The sequence below is a fragment of the Diospyros lotus genome, chromosome 4 (assembly GCF_014633365.1).
Source record: "Diospyros lotus cultivar Yz01 chromosome 4, ASM1463336v1, whole genome shotgun sequence".
NCBI lineage: Eukaryota > Viridiplantae > Streptophyta > Magnoliopsida > Ericales > Ebenaceae > Diospyros > Diospyros lotus.
This window is the reverse complement of record NC_068341.1, coordinates 15,177,230-15,185,423: the sequence shown is the minus strand read 5'-3', so window position 1 is coordinate 15,185,423 and position 8,194 is coordinate 15,177,230.

Below are 8,194 nucleotides of genomic sequence, written 5' to 3'. Positions count from 1 at the left end.
TTGATTATGCTTCATTTTTTCTCTCTTCAAGGCTTTGATTTTAATTTGTATCTATTCATTAAGCCTTGTTTGTATTTTGAGAGATCTTGTTATCTCTTAGATTCTCTCACTTATACATTTCTTGTATTTCCTAATTTTGGTAGCTAAATGACCTACTTATCTAAGTAAGAGGTTTATAAATTCAAAGTCTTGGACTAGAGGGCTTACTTGGATCAAGTAGGAAGTTTTAGTAAATTAGTTTAAAATCCTTAGTGGGAGTTAAGGCAGTAGATTAGACTTGGTTTAAACCGAACCACTATAAATCTTTTGTGCCTTTTATTTTTCTTGCTTTATCTATTCTTTAACCTTTATATTTGTTTTTTTATATGCTTTATGTTTTAAATCACTAAAACCTCAATTGAGTTAAAAAGATTTCAAGTTTTTAAATTACCTAATTCACCCTCATCTTGGATGCGTGCCATAGCATTTCACATCCTTTCAGCATCAAGGTTTGCTATTAACTCTTAGTAACCTTTTCATTAACTCTTAATGGAATCAAGCTCTCTCGTTAACTCTTAACGGTACCCATTAACTCTTAATTGTCTTCATTTGTTAACTCTTAATAGTTTTTTGATCATTTTGTTAACTCTTAACAAAATATCCATCATCATTAACTCTTAATGATGATCAAGAACTCATGACAACAAACCATCACTAATCCAATGCTATACCTAGCTTATGTGTGACCTTATAGATATAAAGAGAATGTAACACCCTACTTTTCCTAGGGCGTTAGGTAATGTAAGATTCTGGGGATATATATTTCCTTCCAACAGATACTCAACACAAAACCGTTCCCCGAAGATCCCGTTACACCTTCTCAGTATATCAACTACAAACCATTAATAAACTAAGACAAGTACATCATCTCAAATGCGGAAGCTAGATCGAAATCTTAACAGATCATAACTGAAACCACTTTATTCATAATATAAAGTCAAACCAACGTTTACATGACGTCATTAAAATAAACAAAATTATTGAAAACGACATACTATGAACTATCCACTAATCGCCGTCACTCCTCAGCAATCCCTTTTCCCTTCGCACCGCTGCTTTCACCTGGAACGTTTGAATATTCCAGGGACATAGTTCATATTAGATGATGAATCATGTAAGTGAGAGTTCAAAACACGTTTCTATGAATGAATGCAGGACATGAAATAAACCAACACAACCCAGCAAGCCCTAGTCCAAGAGAGTCCCACAGCGTTTTTACCCTACCATAGGAAAAGAGAAATCCCTCTAAAGGCCATGCCACCATACCGACACATTGACACGGCGTAATTCTAGCTTAAGAGAGGCAAGTTCAACGCATCTCCCCAACATCTCGGGAACAATCATTACCAATTCTCAGCCAATGAGGGTCACATCAATGCAGGAACCTGGCTTACTACATTTATCTTGGAGATTACGTTCCCCACTCTAAGCATCCAAGAACCACTACCCAGTCCCAACTCAAAATCTCATATGAACCACCTAGTCATTCTAGTGCAACTTCTCTAATCAATCGGCCTGGCATGAAAACCAAGGTGGCTATCTCGGCATGCACACCAACTTAACATACCCCTATTATTCTGTTATACCTTTGGAGAATTATGGTTACACTATTTAGACAACATCTTAGGCTAACATTTCATATGAATAATCATAAAACGCATGACAATGCCGCATTCCACAACTCAATACATCATATAAACAACATTTTATAAAATGCAATGCGTAAGTATAAAATATTTAGAGACGAACCTCCCTCATAAAACCAATTGTCACCGGTTACCGTTTGCATGTAATAAAACTATTTTGCATAAAACTACAGCACATTTAGGTAACACAGATACCAAGTTTTAGGATAGAAACACCCACAGTAAACAAGTTTAGGGTAAACTACTCATGAATTAAAATCAAGTTTTCTGGTAGAACACTTACCTCAAACGTATTCGGAATGCCTCAATCATCGTGCACGACCTCGATTTGCATGGCAAATCACAAAACACCCGTACTTATATTCAATCTCTAGCCATGACACTCCCTAAACACCATATTTAATTAAAGGAGCGTCAAAATTCATTTTCCTTAATTTTTCATAATTTCTCTATTTTTCTCTTAATTTTCACCTCAATAATTCAAAAATAATTATCTCCTCAATCTTTTTCCCAGATTTTTCAACACAATAATTCCTAAAATAAATTTAGAAAAATATTGAAGCAAAATACCAGAAATGCTCTTTCCCTATGTGCCTTGTGCATGTCTGCGTGTGATGTGTGGCACGTGTAGCTCATGCGCCACCTTCTTCCTCATTTCTAGCCGGCGGCGAGTGCTCCGATGGCCAAACCAAGGGTACATCTTTGAAGCCCTTGATGAGTCAATCCTATGGCACTAGTTGCCGGCCGAAAGAACACCAGAAAACGCCCCAAACGGGCAATTGCAGGCGGCCCTAGGCGGTCCGCCTCGTGTTTTCGGCCGAGCTTCAATCAGCCACCAAATGCACTCCAAGCTCTCCCAAATGCTCCATAACTCTTCTCCTTGATGTAAGTATCAAAATCCCTTTAACCATTCTCTAAAAAACATCCAAAATCACAGCCAATTTGTGTTCTAAATTTTGGTCGAACCCTTGCCCATTTTATAGCCAAAATCTGGCCACCCCTCTGTCAATCATCGGCCAGGGCTTGGCCCCCAAGCAACCCCACGTCGTATACTACCTCCCCCAGGTTTCCCTCGACAGTCCCATTGCCTAAAACGACGACCACGTGCCGTGGAAGGCGACGATCAATTTTTGGCTTGCTACGTTCACACCCAACTTTTGATTTATTACACTTTGCCCTCTACTTTCTTCCAATCTCATTTTGGCCTTTTCCAAAGCACCCTTGATCTATCCAACTATACCACTAAGGCCCACAAGTTTTTTACTATTCATTTCATCCTCAAAATTCTCAAAAAATTATCCTTTTGACCTCTTTTGGGCAAAATCAATAAATTATACTTAGTCCCGGTTGATCGATTTGACCTTAATTCCCTTGGTTTCAACCCGAAATCGCTCAAGAGATGTTTCATATATAAAATTTAAGTTCTCAAGACACTCTGTTGACTTTTTGGATAATCCCTACGTCGATGGTGGTTTTCTCAGCCCAGTTGACAGTTGTACCAAAAATTGCTCTCGATCCAACTTCTTTCGATGCCTAAAATTATATCTTGATTCACTCGTCGATACTATTCCATTTTCCTTTAATATCTAAGGTCCGAGGTACTCTCTTCGGTCAATTCGGTCTCTTAAAACCGTGTTAGTGATCCCTAAATCCTCATTCTTTCGATAATTCCATTTATACCCTTCATAATATGCCATTTATATCCTCAAGAAATTTTCTCAAGTATTACAGAGAATGCCATCCACATACAGGCTTTGGAGTTGTCTTTTCTATGTACATGCTTTGAAATGATATTGGCATGTTGATGTTAACGAACCATCTTTTCAATGTTGATGTCAATAAACTTACTTGAACTTAGACTTCATTGTTTATATATTGTTTTAGGTCGTTGCTAAGAGTTACCTAAGGCCTTTCATAATGTCTTGAGAACATGGAAAGATTCTTGAGATGGGTCAAAGTGTTTGACTAGCTTCAAAAGGGTTGACATTATTTGATTGCTATTAGGTAGTGAATTTAGAAAGTCACACACTGTATAGCGTTGCGTTCGATATTAAAACTATGCACTTGTTGTGTGCTCAACATCATTAATAATTAATGATGGGTTAGAACATGTCATTAAGAGTTGATAACGTGATTCGTTAAATGTTAATGAATCGGTTGCAGCTATATGTAGAACTATGCAACATGTAGGTCAAAATTGTAGATTGCCTTTGTAAACGGATGACTTGTTTCCCCTATTGATGGGAGAAACAATCAATAGTTTAAGGAGACTGTTGACACTTCTTCCAAAGAGTTGGAAAATGTTCAACAGCTTGAGTGAAATGATCAATCATTTTTGCCACATCTGCATGTTTAATGGTTTACATGTGTCATCTCCGTGGCTATTTAAGGAGACATACAGAGGCTTATCTTGGACCTAATTTCAAGAAGAAGAACGAGAGTTTGGAGAGAAGGAAATTGAGATTGCAGAGCTTGTGTCTTCTTCCTCTAACTTGCTCTGTTCTTCTTATTTATTTTTACTTCTTGTCTACTGTGTTGCTGCAAGTAGGTTAATCATTGAACTAGGAGATTCCAAATAGACAAGGAGAAACTAACATGTGCAAGTGACTCAACTTCCTCTGGCTAGCAAGAGACAAGAACTATGAGTTGATATCGAAAGGGTTGCTAGGTGTGGAGGGACTAGGCCTTCCACGATTTAAGGAGAATTCGATCTTAGTGTAGAAATAGTTTCTACAGCCACATGATATCGACCTTTCAAGTACAATATTTATTGTATTGCATATGATGTGGTATCGCATTACTTAAATACTCAAGTTGCATATGGTTAGTGTAGGCTTTTGTAGTGCATATCTCTAATGTGAAAAATTTTAAATTTTACACACTACTATATGATTATTCCAACAAATTTAAGCATAGTAACCGATGATAAGGTTTCCTCATAGTTAACACCTTGCCTCTGACAATATCATTTTTCCACCAATCGTGCTCTAAAGGTTTACACCTTCTCATCAACACCAATCTTCTCTTATTCTATTTACCTCTATTTACACCCTATAAGAGCAAGCCATTCAAGTGGATCTATTAGAGTCCAAACTTGGTTGGAATATATAGATTTCATTTTAGACTACATAGCTTATTGCCATTTCTTAGAATCGATATATGATATCGCTTCTTCATAACTAGTAGGATCAACCAATTGATCACTATCTGCATACAAAAACATTTCATATATCTCCTCTATAATAAATTTATATCGTTCTAGAGGATAAGATACCATACCAGACCTACGAAGTTTTTGTGGGATGGCATTACTTGGACCAACAGGATCAAGTTTGACCTCCTAACCAGTTGTAACATGTGGCTCAAAAGACACCTCTTCTAATTTTATTTTCTTTTTTATACCGACTTCCTAAATAAACTCTTTTTCCAAGAACATGGCATTTTTGCTGATCAAGACTCTTTGATAACTAGGAAAGTAAAAATAACACCATTTATAATGCTCAAGATACCCTACAAATCTACCTTTGTCAAATTGGGGCTCCAACTTATTTGTCTTGAGCTTTTTAACAAAAGTGGGATAACCCCAAATCCTAAGATGATTAAGACTAGGTCGTCGCCCGACCCATATCTAATATGGTATTGTCTCAACAGATTTTCTTGGTGCTCTATTATGAAGATAAGTAGCCATGAAAATAGTATATTCCCATAGAAAAATGAACAAATTAGTGTAAGCGATCTTAAAGCATACCATGTCAAATAGAGTACAATTTCTGCACTCAAAAACTCTATTCAATGTGATGTAGCAGGAAAAATCAATTGAGATATAAATTCCATATATAGGCCTTGAGGTAGTCATTAATCTCAATATTGAAGTATTCGCCACCTCAAATCGATTAAAGTACCTTAATACTTTTTCCTATTTGGTTTTCTTGAACTTTTTGAACTTTTTAAAGGTCTTAGACTTATATTTCATGAAGTACACATAACCATACCTCAAAAGGTAATCAGTAAAGATTACGAAATAACTATAACCATCTCGTGCCATCACAGAGAATGATTCACAAACATCAGTGTGGACTCCCACTTTGTCCAACAAAGGATAACATGGTTATCTTTCCAAGAAGATAGAACTCGCAAGTCAGCTTGGGTTCAAAACCCACCAAATCAATTAATCCACGTTTAACCAACTTTAATCCTCTTCTCGTTAATGTGACTAAGTCTCAAGTGCTATAATTGTTTAGGATCAACACCGTCATAGAGAGAACACTTTCCACTCACAATGACTATACCATTTACATTTCTATCTCTCATACTCTCATGTAATTCAAGAATATAAAGAACATTCACAAGAACACCTATGCCTACACATTTATTACTATAATGAATATAACACATATTATTTGTAAAAAGAAAATTCATAACTGTCTTTCACAAGTCTCGGAATGGATACTACATTGTGAATGGCATTAGGAATACATAAACAATCTTTAAGTCTTATTACGGAAGGTAAAAGTATAAAAGAAATACTTACAACTAATGGATCAACTTTTGCTCCATTGCCCACTCTAAGGATGACTTCCTACTTTTGAAGCAACCTACTTTCTTCAAGATCCTACATGCAAACACATATGTGACATGTAGTGCCAGAATCATGAATCCAAAAAATAGGATAACAACCAATTGAATTGATCATTTCAATGACAAATAAGGAAGAAGTACTTGTGCCTTGAGATTTTGTCTGCTTGACCTTCCAGCTTTGCATATACTTTAGGCAATTCCTCTTCTATTGCCTATCCCTTTGGTAGTGAAAACATTTTCCCTTACCTGTTCTTTCCCTTGATTTAGTCTTATAGATGTCATTCTTCGACCCCATCTTCTTCTTCCTCTTATTAGAACTTTTCTTTTTAAAGGATTTGAAAGAAAAGACTATGGCAAGAACTCATTCTTTGCCCTTGCCTTTTATTTGGGATTATGCGGTGGTTAACATATTGAGTAGTTCGAGGAGCGTGTATTAAATCTTATTCATATGGAAGTTCATGATAAACTAAGAAAAGGAATTTGATAACAATTGAAGTATTAGATCAACCTAGAGATCACTGTCCATCGAAAACTCAAGAATTTCCAACTGACCAATCAAATTGATCATCTTGATGACATGATCCCCTACATTTAAACCCTCCACCATATGAGCTTGGAATAACTACTTCAATATCTCATATCATGTTGTCCTACTTGTTCCCCATAGAGTTCACATAAATTCATAATCATGCTCGCAGCGTCAGACAAGTTCATGTTGACACTAGAGTTCACTACTCATAAAGGCTAAAATGTAATTCCTAGCTCGTTGGTCATGCTCCCTCATCTCCCCCCATGTTGCACGCTCCTAAACACTAGATCCCTTATATAATGAAGATGGAGAACTCTTATCCAAAATATAACCAATTTTCTCCATTTTTAAAATATATATATTTTTAATTTCTGAGCCAACCTTTAAAATTTGACCTGGTTAAAATATGTGTAACTTGATCGGTCCCTTCATGTGTAACTAGTAACATGTCACATATTTGCTTACCAATGTCACAACCTAAGATTCTAATAAAGTCAGTGGGTGAGAGAGCACAATACAAAAGATTCATAGCTTTAGCATTACTTTGTACCTTCCTAGTGTCTTCTTTATCAAATTCTTCCTCAGGTTTTGGGATGATTTCTCCTTCCACTATAGTGGTAGACATTTCTATATCTTAAGTTGTGGCTTTCCATGCATCTTAATCATTTGCTTGAATATATATTTTCATTCTAGCTTTCCAATATGTGTAGTTAACTCCATTGAACAGTTGAGGTCTATTTGTTTATTGACCTTCAGCAGTACCATTTCCAATAATGGTTGCCATAGTAAGATAGAGGGTTTAAGATCACTAGAAAGGATTAAGAACGACTAGAGCAAGTTATGTACCTGCTCTGATACCAATTGTTACCCAGATAAATACCCAAGATGAGGAGTGTTGTGCAATAGAATTTCTGAGTGTCCACCTAAGGGTATTTTGGTCATTAGACGCCTCGGGGTATTTTGGTTAATAGGCCTAGGCAAGCGAATCCCAAAAGTGGTCCTGAGTAGGGACACATTTCCCAAGAAGAAACCGCAGTTAAATAACCAAAGAGCTAAGATAATCACAAAAGGGTAAATAGGTTAAGCTTTAAGGGTAAAATGGTCCAAGAGAGAGTGGGTATAAAAGGCAAAGTCATGGGTCACAAGGGGGAGGTTGCTTCTGGAAGAGAAAAGCTCTTTCTCTCTTGGCAAGAAGATGGTCCTTTCGAAGAAGACTTGTGTCTCTCAAAAAGGCTCCCTCTCTCGGCAATCTCTCTCTTAGAAAGGCAAGCCTTCCCTTTTGGCGACAACATCTCCCTTGACAAGCCTCTCGGTGACAGCCTCTCGGAGAGCATCATCCTCCTGTGCTATGTTCTTTTCTCAGCGAGGTCGCCGATGCAACTCCTCATCTCGGCCACCTCCT